This window comes from Ursus americanus, chromosome 2, assembly GCF_024610735.1.
Source record: "Ursus americanus isolate L20-20 chromosome 2, mUrsAme1.1.p, whole genome shotgun sequence".
Taxonomy (NCBI): Eukaryota; Metazoa; Chordata; class Mammalia; order Carnivora; family Ursidae; genus Ursus; species Ursus americanus.
Genome location: NC_142128.1, coordinates 61359218 through 61374855, shown reverse-complemented (window position 1 = coordinate 61374855; position 15638 = coordinate 61359218).

Below are 15638 nucleotides of genomic sequence, written 5' to 3'. Positions count from 1 at the left end.
GATTCTTAGAGCAATGAGGAGAATGGCTGAACATTTAAATTTTTAAATATATTTTTAGTTCAGAGAACTTAGAAGCATATAGTTAATAAGAGGTAGAGATTAAATTTAAATCCAAGTCCATCTCTTGACACTTGACTCTTACTCATTATACAGTCCTGCAAGTCAAAGTGAAATCACACTTCCTTCAAAACCCAATTACAATGATCAAATTAGGAGGGCGTCTAGAACTTTATTGGGAATTCTTTACAAAAATAATCCATGAATCAATCCCCCTCCAGGTAGCCTGCTGTTTCTGCCAGAATTTTTCACACTCAGATGTAAAGCCTTCAACAATCAATCTCCATCCAGGTCAAGTAACTATGTTTCTTACCACATGACTTTGAGGGCTACCGTTCTACTCCTGATGGCACAGCAGTGGTCACTCACTCTGCCAAACCACTGGTCAAAAACATGGGACACTTGGGTGGCAGAGTCCTTTGAGAGTTTGACTGTTGGTTTTGGCTCAGGTCATGATCTTGGGGTCATGAGATCGAGCCCCGCGTTGGGCTCCACACTCAGTGGGAGTCTGCTTGAGGATTCTCTCCCTCTGCCTCTCCCCCCTGCTTTCTCTCTCTGTTTCTTTCTCTCTCTCTCAAGTAAATACATCTTAAAAAACAAAGACAAAAACAAAACACTGGTCAAAACCAGAGAGAAATTAACACTGCGCAGCGCATGGGACAGGCCTGACATCTGTTTTGCCGCTGCTGCATCCCTGGAAGATGGCCCATGATGGCTTATCCAGGTCATTCCCTCAGTGCTACCTCAGCCAAGAGTAACTACTGAGAGATGGCTGGGACCCCTGGTGCTACAGCTCTGGGGCTTACGACCTTTTCAGCTCACATTCGTGTGTTTTCGTGAAGTGTAGAGTGCTAGACAGGCTAGATCAGGAACCACACGCTACGAGACTGAATTAGAAATAAGAGAGAATAACCTATGTCCCTGAGTCCTGGGGACCAGGCCAAGCTTCATTTTTTTTTTAATATGTTAACTTCCATGATGCCATTTGGAAAACGTGGTTGAGTATAAAATAGGTTTCGGTGTGTGTAATTAGAGATCCTACCCAAATTCCTTTAGGCTAGCCAATTGTCTCAGCACCATTTATTGAGTAATTTCTCCTCTCCTCATTGCTATGAAATTGCATGATTATCATATAAATTACATGAATCATTAAATTTGTTTATATATAGGGAACTAAATTTAACAGTTTCTGTTTAGACTAAATGCCACTGTTTAGATTCTTTTATAAATGATCTGGAAAAAAAAATACTAATTCCAGGTGGGATCTTGCAAACCATTCAGAATGTTTTAAGGTTGCAGGTGCCATCACTTAGTGCCCTATCTAGAAATATACAATGTTAAAACAGAATGAGAAAAGTAATTAAAACACAGGCTTTAAAATAGGCTGCTTATGTTTTTTTATTTTAGTGACTCAACTTCTTACACAAAAATCGAATGTGTACATTCCTGCCTTCACCGCTACTAAGGAAAACTCCACGCTACAGTTTGAGATTTGATTGGATGTAATTGAGTTTCTCTGCCTTGCCTAATCACCACCAGAGAGGGCACTGACAGTTTTATCACTCTCAATTCTCTTCTAAATTATGCAAATGCTATTGGTTCTTTTAAATAGGCCTCTGCATCATCCCTTATAAATTGCTTAAAAACCCAAGACTGATTAACCATCAGAATGAGTGAATATGCTGAGAATGGCGTTAGCTACCCATTATGCTCAGCTGCTTCTCAATTAGCCTAAGATAGACTCCAGCCCACTCAGCTGTGCAGTCTTGGATAAGTTCCTTAATTGTTCTATGCTTCATTTTCCTCATCTGTAATATGGAAATGGTAATAATAGTATCTACCTCATATTATTGTTATGAGGATTGAATATGTTAATGTTGTAGAACATTTAGAAAAAAGCCTCACACTAAGTACTATATTACCCTTTGTTATCTAATTGAATTTATCTTTAATAATCTGTATCTTCTATTTTCTGCACTATTATTCCCCACCCAATCCTCATGCTCCTCAGTATCCTCAAAATCACATCTCCATCTCAAAAAAAGATTAAATATCATTAGAGCATGCATGTCCAATAAGGCTATACAGACTAGTCCTTGCATGTTGAGTTTGTACTTAAAGAAGGGATAAGTTACTCTCTAATTGTTTAGAGAGTTACGTAGCAAAAGAGGTAGGTACACAGAAGGTAACTTCCAGCATTTCTGAAACCGTATGGTAAAGCAGCTGCCAATTACAATGTCCCTAAAATTAAAGGTACAAAGGTGGGAGACAGAAGTGTCAATTTCTACCACTTATATAATTCAGTATTATTTATATTAGGATCAAAATACACAGAAAAAAATTCCTCAGAAGCAACTCTGTTTCCAAAACACAGTGAAAAAATCAAAGGACCCAAATGAAATATGCACAAGCAGAAACATGGACTTGCTTGGGATCAGTGCCCTAACAGTGAAGCCAGGATGACTGTCCAGAAAGATATGTAGTACCAAAAACCATGGCTATTTCTAACACAGTGACAGAAAAAGTGGAGAAGCAAATAATCTCATGACCTACTTGCTCTTCTGAGTTCCTAAAACACCCAGTCCTATCAGACAGCAGCTGACCTAAGAGAGAGCAAAGTGTTTCTTTGTTTCCCTAAACTTTACTCCCTGCATTCTCTCAAGGACCAGGGGACTGAAGATTCATTCTTTGGGAACCCCGATGTCAAATGCTGCTCTTGGTCACCCCTGTTGTTATCTAATTTGTTCCACATTATTCTGTAGTTCCTCTCACCTGGCCCAAATTATCATTGCTTCCTCCTTTCCCCAAACCTCTTCAGTGTCTTGAAAATCCTTCAATTAGTGCTTACCAATCCTTACCTCTCCACCTCCATCTCTTCAGGGCCCAACTGAAAGCTGGTGTTCCCCTCAGCCTTCTCTAATGGAAGCTGCTCATCCTACTAAACCCTGTGTATCAACCCTACCACTTCCTGATCATTTTATCTCTACTTAGTTAAAATCTGTTACCTTGAGGCTCAAGCCATCTTCCCAGAATGTCTTGTCAAGGTCATCTCTTAACCTCCTCTCTCTCAGCCACTCATTTTCATTAAGTTTCAGATGCTTCATTTTCTTCATACCTGTTAAACATTCTCTTCCCTGTTTAGTCTCTACTTATAATTGGTCACATCAGTCCTATACATGCCAACATCCTCAATTCCCCTCTTGCTTCTGCCATACACACTCCTGGCAAAATCCCAACTAGAAGGCATTGCTAAATCTAAAATTTTGAATGATGTTGGAGAAAATAAAACAGGCATTTAGATGCCTCCAAAAATTCATTAACTTCCCCTTGCTATGAATCTTTTTTTTTTTTTAAGAATTTATTTATTTATTCGACAGAGATAGAGACAGCCAGCGAGAGAGGGAACACAAGCAGGGGGAGTGGGAGAGGAAGAAGCAGGCTCATAGCGAAGGAGCCTGATGTGGGGCTCGATCCCATAACGCCAGGATCACGCCCTAAGCCGAAGGCAGACGCTTAACCGCTGTGCCACCCAGGCGCCCCCCTTGCTATGAATCTTGACCAAGAAGTCTAATATGTTTCCATAGTCACCTTTTATGATATTTTTCCTACATAACAGAGATTTGAGAATTTCTCCACACTCTTACTGTTCCCCCACACCTCAACAAATAATCATGACATCTTTAGTCACAGAGTAAATAAGAGATCTAATATAGCAAATCTCTTGTTTTTCCCTCTAAAATATGTACCCAAGACTTAAATTATATTTTTATTGTGCTTCCTTCAACAAGGGATGGAACCCTGTCCCTCCTTGGTGGCCTCTGAGTCACCTTTTGAACAGTATTTTGACCCTCAACTTGGAGAAGATTCTGGGTCCTTTGACTTTCATTGCATATCGGAAACAGAGTTGCTTTTGTGCTTAAAAACCAGAAGAAAAATATTGCCAGCTGGATAAAGCCAAACCTGAAGACAATTTGGAATTTCTTGACAATTAGCCTTTATGTTGCAAGAAAGGAAAAGATGAATTCTTGAAATGTAAAATCTACTCAAGTCTTGCATGGATTCTAGGAACCTGAGAAAAAGCACAAATAAGAGATGCACTTTGGAGGCAGAGATAAGAGCCTTTTCTGGTACTCGGAGGAAAGGGCTGTGGGTATACTAGTTCCGGCAAATAATCTAGGAAAAATGTGAAAGGAGGCTGATGGAAACAAACTGAAGAGTCAGGGCTCCTCCCTCTTAAGAGATGGAAATTTGGGAACTCCCCTTTTCAGGACAGCATAAACATGTAGGATTCTTGGAATTCTCTTCATCCTGCCTTGTCCTCTAAAATAGAGCCTTGTCAAAGGTCTTACAGGGGTAGCCACAGCCATAAGTGGTTTGAAAATTCCAAAATTGAGGTCTTGCTAGGTAGATTTCCACCTCCTCATGACTTTGAGCACACACCGTCCTTCATGATTTTACTATTAACCTTCAAAACATCCTCTCTTACTGGTACTTCTAATTTATCCAGGAACCATGATGAACTATGTACATCACAAAATTTTAGTCTGATATATAAAATTATATGGAATACCATCAAGAAATAAAGGTAATGGGACAAAGGAAGATGGGGGAGAATATGTGATCTTAGCAAGTTGGTCAGGAAGGCCTCACTAAGGAGACAGTTTATATATAGTGACCTGAATTCAGTGGGAGAGTGGGTCACACAGATACTGCAATAAACAACAGTTTTAACAGGTAAAGGGAACAATGCCAAGTAAAAACTTAAAGACAGGAGAGTGTTTCATATGTTTAAGACAGCCAGGGAGCCACTGTGGCTGGAGCTGAGTGAGCAAGGGGAAGTGTGGGGTGAAATGAAGCCAAATCATTAAGCTCCTTGGAGCCCACTGCTAAGCACTGGGATTTTATTCTAGGTAAAATGGGAAACCATTGGAATTTGAGTGTGTTGTATATATTTTTTATTTTCTGTATATTATGATGTTCTGACATCTCACAAAACCTTCCAGCTGAGAGATTGCTAGCCAATTCTTAGAGACAGCAAAGCGTCCAGCTGGGACCACGCCTTTGATATGCAAACTAACCAAAAGAGAGCCATAACCTTCTCTACCTGGCCCACATTCCCTACAAGACAATATTCCTCTGCCTTCACCATCCAGAGCCAAGTACTGGATTACTAGAGACACCCCACACACACACATCTACAGCTTAGAATGCACCAAAATTATTCAAATTAGCTAAATTTAAACTGTTTACCTTGCCTTGCCTTGCATTTCCCATGGAAACCTCAATAAAGGCCATGGCTGAGGCTCCCCCCTGGTTCCCAACCCTTTTGCCTCCTGACCAACACTGGTGTCTTCCCTTGTGGCCCTGAATGACATGCAGTGACCCTGCCTCTATGGGATATGTGAGTGTATTAAACTTCCTTCCAAGCTTCATTCTTGTTTCTTCCTCTGGCCACATCGGACTTTACCTACCACAACCAACATTTACATTATTAGAGCACAGAATAAGGGAAAAACAGGACTTGAAATGTTTTAGAGTTACACCCTGGCTGTATTGTGGGGGAGACAGTATAGAAGGCATGGGAGGAAGCAGAGAACAGCTGGAAGGCTCCGCTGTAGTTAAGAAGGGAGAAATGACCAGCTATTCGAAGGTCAAGGTTGAAAGACTGATACACAAGAGGGCTGAATATTGATGGCCAAATCTGGTGACATGCTAGTCACTGGTGAACTTGAAAAGAGTAATTTCAATAAGTGAGGGCAAACCTCTCATTGGAGTGGGTTTAATAAAACTTTTAAGTAGAAAAACCAGAGACAGTGGGTAAACTCTTTAAAGTTCTGCTCTGTGAAAAAGGGGGTGGGGGAGGTAATTAGCTGCAGGGAGTTGTTGGGTAAGGAGTATTTTTCAATAGAAGATTACAGTACGTATGTATGCTGATGAGAAGGATCTAGTAGAGAGGAAAACACGGCTGATGAAGAGGGGGATGCAACACTGCAGGAGCAGAGTCACTGAGGAGGAAAAAGGGGTTGGAAGCCAGGCACACATGAAGAGTTTAGCTTTGGCCACAAGAAAAACAGTTCGTTCATACCAATGGGAGGGAAGCTAGGTGGGTAGAAACATGCAGGAAGAGATAAGTTGATCAATTTGGTAACATAAGGATATAGATTTTCCTCCAAAGTGTTTCTATTATCTAAGAAAAAAGGTAGGTCATCATCTGAAAGTAAAGAAGAGGGGAACTGTTGTAGGCTGGAGGAGAAAGAAACAGTGTGATTCACACTCCGTGTGTGCTGGAGTTCAGTGTGCATCTCTCTTCCCAACTCCACCTTCAGTGAGGTCATATTGGTAATTTGAAACCAGTCTATTTACATCACAGAAATCAGCAAAAGTTACAAATCAGGGTTTTTCCCCCCCTGGAGAGCTAATCTTAAAGCATTTACCAGCACACCACTGGAATTAGTCATCCATAACAGTAGCAAAATGAACTCATTAGGGAAATACAGTATAAAAGGATTTCCAAGAAGCACTGAGGGCTCACTTGGGGTCCGTGGCCCTGGATTCAAGGTGACAAGAGTCAGTATAGGAGTGGGAGTTGTATATGTGTGTGTGTCTTTCTGAAATCATGTCTAACTACTCCGGTGAGACTTCGGAATGCTGAATTTAGCAGAGTTAGGATTTCATCAGCTGTGTACAGAGGAGCTAAGAAATTAAAGTAACAGTGCTGGACCGGAGAATACACGGTAGGCATGGCAGGAAAGATGAGATTACTGACATGATGATCATGAGGACGTGATGGGTTCAATCAACAGCAAAGTGGTGGGGTCAGCAAAGTGCTGGAGTGGAAGGCCAGAGAGAGGTAGCTGGATTGACAGAACCCTAAATTCAGAGATTCCATCCACTTTCTCTGCATCCTGAAATACTGGCATAGAGCCTGGCACATACAGAGATCTCAATATATGTTTATTTTATGAAAATGTAAGTATCATCAAGTGCCACAGTCTTTGTTGTAAATTATATAAATGCTCTCTGTTGGGGATTCATTGGTACTTTGCCCAGAACCTCCTTTAAGGAGAGGCTGATTGCCCCCAACTACTGAGTGTATTGTCAGTACCTTCAGGGATGTCCTCTGGAACACGGCCCTCTCACCCAAGTCACATCCCTTCCAGGGTGGCCCATACCCAATGAGTATTTGACACAGGTATATAAAGGACCAGCTATTTCAGCTTAGCTCCCAGAGAGTCCACTAATAGGGTTGTCAGGACTGAATTTCAGCTCAACTTCTCCCTGGGTTAAACTCTGCAGCCTCTCCCTCTTGGGATATGTCCCCAAGGGCATACCCTAATAAACACCTGACACACTGAACTGTCTCAGAGTCTGCTTCCTCCTAGAGAATCTAATCCGATCCCTTGCAACTTAATAAAGACATTTTTCTAAAATGAGAGCATGCATACACTATGGCATTTTTAAGCCCCAAATGAGAGCATGTTTAATCCATATGATTCCAGTTTACATGTGCTGACATCTTCAATTATCAACAGATGCTTGAGGGATCACATTCATTCATTTTTTACTAAAAAGTGAAAGAACAGGAAATAAGTAAAGAAGTAGGGTTAGAAGGGAACTTAATGGAAACATTTTTCTTCCAAATACTTTAGTTCATCTAATTGTTTCAATTTATCTTCTTGACTTTTTCCTTCGAATAATGACATTGAGTAAGCAGTAGAATTCACATTATGCAGGCATAAGCCGAGCCCATGCAATATTCTTTTTATTATTATCCACTTAAGAAATCTATTAACTGTCTCTGAATTTCATAGGTAATATAATCTGTTGATGTTTTCCTCCCATTGCACAAATATTACTAAACAGTCAATGAATATCTTAATCACAGATCTTCATTAACTGAAACCTATCAAGAATTAAAAGAAGGCCTCTATTTCAAGTGACAATTACATCAGAGTTTTGTTTTTACCACAGCCATCAAAGAAACCAACCTTTCTTATTAATGGCTCAAATATCAAATACAGAAGACAGAAAAAAAAGTTTTTGGTAATATTTGAATATCATCATAAGTGGTACCTGATATTAATCCTGTGAAAAGTATTAAGTGAGTAACTGTACCTTTGTCATGGTACAATTCCAAAGTGCGTAAATAATATTAATGTCATTTCATTAATCTATGCAAGCGGTCTCGCACCACAAGAGAAATATTCTGTTAAAATACATCAGATTGGGGGTGCCTGGGTGCCTCAGTCAGTTAAGTGCTGACTCTTGATTTTGGCTCAGGTCATGATCTCAGGGTCTTGAGATCAAGTCCCGTGTCAGGCTCCCACACTCAGCAGGGAGTCTGCTTGAAGATTCCCTCTCTCTCTCTCATAAACAAATCTTTAAAAAAATAAAATACGTCAGATTGGAAAAGATCTTTCCAAAAATGATCTGCATAGGCAAACTATTTCAGGACAAGAAAACAAATAGACAAGGAGAGTAAAACATACATTAAGTACTGACTTCTCTAAGCTGTAAGAGTGTGAAGCTAGACTTACGGAATATTCAGAAAACAAAAGGGCTGTAGAGCCCAGCTCTACCCACAGACTTAGGATGCTGAGGTCACGACACAGAGCTCGTTAGTGGCAAATACAATTATGAGACTCTAGAACAGCACTGCCCAAAAGAAACCTAATACAAGTCACAGAAGTGATTTTAAATTTTCTAATATCCACAATAAAGAGAAAGTAATATATTTAACTCAATATATTCGAAATGTTATTTCATCATGCAATCAACATAACATGTAAATTATTCTGCATTCTTTTTTTAGAATTAAATCTTCAAAGATCCAGTGTTTTTCACACTTAGAACCCTTCTCTTTTTGCATTAGCACATTCCAAGGGCGAAGTAGTCGCACGTGGCTAGTGGCCTCATATATGAGTGGCCTAATATAGACAGCACAGCTCCAGATCTCTGGACTGGCCATTCAGTACTTCTTAAATCACCATAGACCCATAATCTGTTAATTTTCTCCCATCTGTCAACAGCCAGATATATTTTGTTCTATTCTCAAGAAAAAAAATGTTTCGTCTATCTTGTAAGTGTTATTTCAAATGTTTTTAAAAACTTTTTTTATGGGGGCACCTGGGTGGCACAGCGGTTAAGCGTCTGACTTTGGCTCAGGGCATGATCCCAGCGTTATGGGATCGAGCCCCACATCAGGCTCTTCCGCTATGAGCCTGCTTCTTCCTCTCCCACTCCCCCTGCTTGTGTTCCCTCTCTCGCTGGCTGTCTCTATCTCTGTCAAATAAATAAATAAAATCTTTAAAAAAAAACTTTTTTTATGGATTAAACTAAGTGGTATTCTTTTAATATACAGTGTTCTTGAATGTAAGCATTTCATCTTTCTACCTTTTGAAACCGTTTGTGAATCTGTTATTTTTGTTGTTTGGAGTTCAAATGAAGATACACCATAGAGGCAAGAGGTACTTGCTTCATTTTGTAAGATACTCTCATGGTTATTTATTTCATTTTCAAAGACCACAGTCAGAGAAAAAGCATTTGTGTCAGAATTGCTTAGGCTGATTTTGGAGGTCTTTTTCTATAGGAAGTGAGATTGGAATCATTTCAAAGATATGGTTTAGGAGCGAGGTGGTATAGTACAGGCTAGTATGCTAAAAGTACCTGGGTGACTAAGTAAAAAGAGCATTCATTATCATTATCATTCCTAATACATAGCACTCTGCACTTGACTGTGGTAACAGAGAGGAACAGGCAAATCCAAAAGCCATTTCAAATGCTGTGCTGAAAGACTGATAGGTGGGAAGAGTCTTTGATGCCATTCCATTAAGTTCCTTTCAATACCATTAGCATCATCAAAAAATTGAAACTACAAACTAGTATGTTAGACACTGTGTTAGACACTATAATCATTATTTTGTGTACTTTGTACTTTATAACTGGCACTGTAATAACAGCTTTATATACACTGTTTTATATATTCTTTATAATAAACTTTAATAAAAATCTATATGGTAGAGATTAACATCCATATTTTAAAGATGAAAAAATTTACTTGAGAGGTTAGAATATGTGTCCAAATAACACCAAGGAGGAAGAATTCAACAGCATGTCTTTAGAAGTAATATAAGAAATAAAGAGAATTCAAAGAGCCCTGTTTCTCTTTTAAATCCTTGTATTAAAAAAAAAAATGATGATGCACAAACATGGGCTTGGGGAGATTAGCAGAATCTAGTGGCTTAGCAAACTAAGTATGAAGTGTGAGTGTTTACCTATCTCACACATTTGTTCTGTGGATTAAATGATACAAAAGATTATGTACTGGGTGTTATACGCAACTAATGAATCATTGAACTTTTCATCAGAAACCAGGGATGTACTGTATGGTGACTAACATAATATAATAAAAAAAAATTAAAAAAAAAGAAACGGGGGAAAATATGTTTATGATAATAAAGAATCCTGACTTTCACAGATAAAAAAAAAAAGATTATGTACTAATTTGAAACATCATACAAAAGTGCCTTGAACATAGCAGACACTCAACAGAAATGTGCTAAAAAAAACAACTATGTGCTCAAAAACCACTACAATATTCAACTTCCGTAATAATTGTCAAAACTTTTAAATAGCCCTCAAAGGAGGGACATCAATGCAATGAACCTCAATCTGATGTAAGGTGACACAATCAGGTTTGTTTGTTTGTTTGTTTTTTATCAGCATTATCATTACCCAGGATTTATTTCACCATCTTGTGCAGAAGTGTATCATGAAATTTCTCGATGAGAAATAGTGGGCAGATATTTTCTCAGAAACCTCATCATGGCTACCATAATTTTTTTTCTCACTTTTTAAAATAACTCTATTGTGATAGAAAGTCTGAGTAACATAGAAACTAGAATCATGATACACAATGCTGCCCCAAAGCTATACTCAGAAGAGCACACTATAAGAAAAAGTCATAAGTAAGGGACAACCTATTTCTAATATTCTTTTCCAAATTCAAACCTCAACCTTCTTTGTGTTATTACATTTAAATAGGCCATCTTTCTGGATGTGTTTTTTAAAAGGTTTGCTTTTTTCCCCCACTGAGAATGTGCTTCTTCACGTAGTCATGCTGTAACACATTGAAACTCAATAAAAGTACGTTTTGGAATGGCTTAGTGAGATTATAGGCAATTGAACTTTACAAGCTTCATTTTAATGCAAATTACTCTTCATTTTAAAATGCATATTTTTCACCTTATTAACTATATGATTCATTCGGAAAAAAAAAGTGTTCATACCAAGTAAAGCTAGGTATATAATGAAATACGATGTCTACTTTCAAATAAAAACAAGTACATTTTTGCATGGACATTTCTGGATCTAACATCTAACATAATCAGCTATAACCTGTGGAACATGACAGAATTGTTCTTCATGGATTCTTTGCCTGGACGACTCTTTCTCAACCTTGAGGTCTCGGCTTAGCGCTAAATGACCATCCTATCAGGTTAAGTCTCCTCATTACACTCAACCACATAATCCTATTTATTTTATTGAGCATATTTTTGTAATCTGTAATTATACCACCTCTTGCCACTAAAATGCAGGCTCCCGGGAGTGAGGGAACTTGGGGAGCCCTCACCACTGAATTCTTAAAGACCAGGATCTTGCCTGGCCCAGAGTGGACAAATTTTGAGACAGAAATTGCCTTTTATTATTTTCAAGGAAATATTATCAAAACTACTAAATACTATTCAAATTAGTTTCCTTTGTTTTCCCTAATAATTTAAACCTTAAAAAATGCTTTCCATAAATTTCCATGCTCTAATTTGTTAGCCATTAGTCATTAGTATCCAAATGCATCTATTTTCCCAAATAACAGTCTATTTTTAAATTTCACACATTCATTTTAAGGAATAAATTTTAGGTTTTTCATAGTTTATCACTTATTTTAAAGGCTTAGATTAAATTGACCTATAGCAAAAATAACTGATTTTTTTTAAGATTTTATTTATTTATTTGACAGAGACAGCCAGCGAGAGAGGGAACACAAGCAGGGGGAGTGGGAGAGGAAGAAGCAGGCTCCTAGCGGAGGAGCCTGATATGGGGCTCGATCCCAGAGCACCGGGATCACGCCCTGAGCCGAAGGCAGACACTTAACGACTGCGCCACCCAGGCGCCCCCAAAATAACAGATTTTTATCAACTTTTTCTTCAAGTTTTAACTTAGCATCTTCCTTTTTTTAGTGAATTCCAAATGGAGAATATGTTTTTATTTTTTAAAGAAAATTTTCCAGAAAACTAAAAAAAATCTGGATATGGCCTAAGAGTAACAACAGATGATGGTTAGAGCAATACAAATAAAAATTTTAACTTGCCTTTTATAACAACGTGCAAGGCACATTTTAATTAATTAAGATGATCGAAATCATTTTTTTGTATTATATTCATCATGAAAGAATTCCTTTCATATTGTTTAGCACACAGATATTAACAAACTCTCTGGTATCATTCTTTGTCATCTTGTATATTTAAGACCATGAACTCCCAGAGGGCAGGATTTGCACTTTATCCTCAAACCTGTACCCACCTTGAGAGACATAAAGCACAGTAGTGGATACAAGTAGACATTAAGTAAATGATTTCAAGAGTATGGATACAGTCTTTTAAAATATAGCTTTTTAAGATATTATTTATAAAAGAAAAAATAAACAGGGTACTGATGATAATAAAAATGCCAATCTTTGAAGCCTACTGCTAGCAACAAGTTAAGTCTCATGGCAAGATTATCCAAATAAGCCACTAATTAAACTGTTATGTAAACCAGTTTGTTGCACTGTTTCAAGGTTCTTGGTCTGTACTGTTAAACCTGGCCAGCCATATAATCAAAAATTACTGGCAAGAGAGAAGATAGAGTTTATTATTAATCTATCTCCTTTACTGGAAAAGCAAATAATCATAACCATTTGTGTCAGTAGGTTTACCTTACTATATGAACTATAAAATATAAATATACTAGTGAGCTGTCACCAACTCAGTTCTAAAAACATTTATCAAATGTCTATTCTATGCAATGAAGTGTACTAGATATAAGGGAGATTCAAAACTCGATGTGTCCAATTCCTTCACTTAGTTGATCTTAACAGTCTAGCTGGTGTGACATGTAGACTAACTACCAACTATTAACAGATGTAAGAATTAAATAAACTAAATATAAAAGGGCCACGCTCTAGGAACACAGAAAATGAGATAGTTTTACAACAGCCTTAGATAACTACACATGAGGGATCGTCTTAAATAGACTGTCAATAAAGGAAAAAAGTACAGAAGGAATGCTAGAATTTTTTTTAAATGACCCATAGCTTACAGGTATGAATTTTGATAGGAAATTTTATAGAACAGCAATAACTTTCTGCAGCTATATTACGGGCTGAAGGCCAAACAGCAAACCTGAAGATGTAATCTGTGCTAGATCATGGCAGGCACTGAAGGCCATTCCATGGAATCTCAAGTTCAAGTTCTTAGTAGCAGATATAAATTCATGAATTTACCTCAAAATTCGATGCCAATATATTTTGTTAGTCTATACTCTCCCATTTTCCATAATGACCATGTCAATCCTACGTTAACTACACTGAGCTGTACGTGCTCCTTAGACACAGCTGATGGAACTACTTCTCAAAAAAATGTACAAATTGTCAGAATGGAACTTCCCACCAATGCAACTACTCTCATCCACCCTCATCTTCTCTATTTCCCATCTGTACAATGGAAGCTGTAGTAGGTTGAACAGTGTCCCCTGAAATTATATACAGATCTTCCTTGACTTAAGATGAAGTTATGTCCCGATAAACCCATTGTGAGTTGAAAATATCATTAAATCAAAAATGCTCTTAATATACGCAACCTACCAAACATCACAACTTAGCCCAGCATTAGCTTACAGTTGGGCAAAATCGTCTAACACAAAACCTATTTTGTAATGAAGTGTTCAGTATATCATGTAATTTGTTGGATACCATACTGAAAGTGGGAAGCAGAATGGTGTGTGGGTACAGGGGGATTATAAATGTATGGGTTGTTTCCCCTGGTGATCCTGTCACTGACTGAGACCTGCAGCTTGCTCCTGCTGTCCAGCATCAGCAGAGAGTATCGTACAGCCTACCCCTAGCCTAGAAACAGATCCAAATTCAGAATTCCACATCTGGTTTCTACGGACATTCCCACCATTATAAAGTCAAAAAATCCTAAGTGGAACCATCATAAGTCAGACACCACTAGTACATCTGAAAAGTGTCCTGGAAGCTAAGGAAGTGGGATTTCATTTCTACTTTACAACAAAAGCACAGATACATTTCCTTATTTGGAAATAAGGCCTTTGCACACATAATTAGTTAAGGATCTTGAGATGAACCCATCCTGGATGTGGGATGGGTCCTAAATCCAATGACTGGTGTCCTTCTAAAAGGAGAAGATAATATAGATCTAAGACAGAAGAGACACAGAGAATAAAGTGATGGAAAGATGGACGTAGAAATGGGAATAATTCATTTATAGGCCAAGGGACACCTAGGATTGCCAGCAACCACCATAAACTAGGAGAGGCATGGGACGGTTATGTCCTCTGACCCTTCAGAAAGAACCAACTTGACTGACTGAACCAACCAGACAACTGGCCTCTGGAACCGTGAAAGAAAAAATTTCTGCTGTTTTAAGTCACTGTTTGTAGTAATTTGTAATGGCAGCCTGGAACACTAATAAAGATTTTGGTACCAGGAAGTGGGGAGCTGCTGTAATAAATACCATAAAATGTGACAATGGCTACCGATTTAGGTTATAGTCAGATGCTAGATAAATTTTGAAATGTTAAGTGATGTAGCTACAAGCCAGAGAACACTAAAGTCGCCAGGAGCCACAAAGCTGAAAGAAAAGCATCAGAGTATTTCTCCCTTAGAGCCTACAGAAGAAAACAACTTGACTGACATCTCAATTTCACATCTCTGGCCACCTGAGCTGTGAGAAAATAAAGTTCTGTTGCTTTCAGCCACTTAGTTAACGGTAATTTATAATATATGTTCTATATTTGGCACAGTAGATACGTATAATCATATCACCCACATTAGACGGAAGCATCATACTCCTAGGGTCAAAGAGGCAAACAAGCTGACAAGGCTAGTACCTGATCTATCAGGTGTAAGATTAAATAATCTGTTCACAGAAACTCTTCATAGGATTTTTAATTTGACAATTTTTTTTCTACTCAGTTGAGCTAAATGAAAAATGATTACCAAAAGGACCTCACATTTTCCAGGTAAACGATTTTCAGATACGGCATTAGTGTTTAGAGAAAAATTCAGTGTCATTAAACACAATCTTTTCTTACGCTTAAAATGCCTTTTTTTTAAATTTTTGATGCAATTTATAGGACTTGTTTGGTATTTTCCAATTCTTTCATAAATTTTACACTCATTTAATCTTGAAATTTCTCTTGACTAATCATAGCATACAGTAACACTTTTTGACTACCTGCATGCTTGATGTTGGTACGTGTGGGTAGGCAGAAAATAGCGAAGTGCCCTCCAAGAACACTGA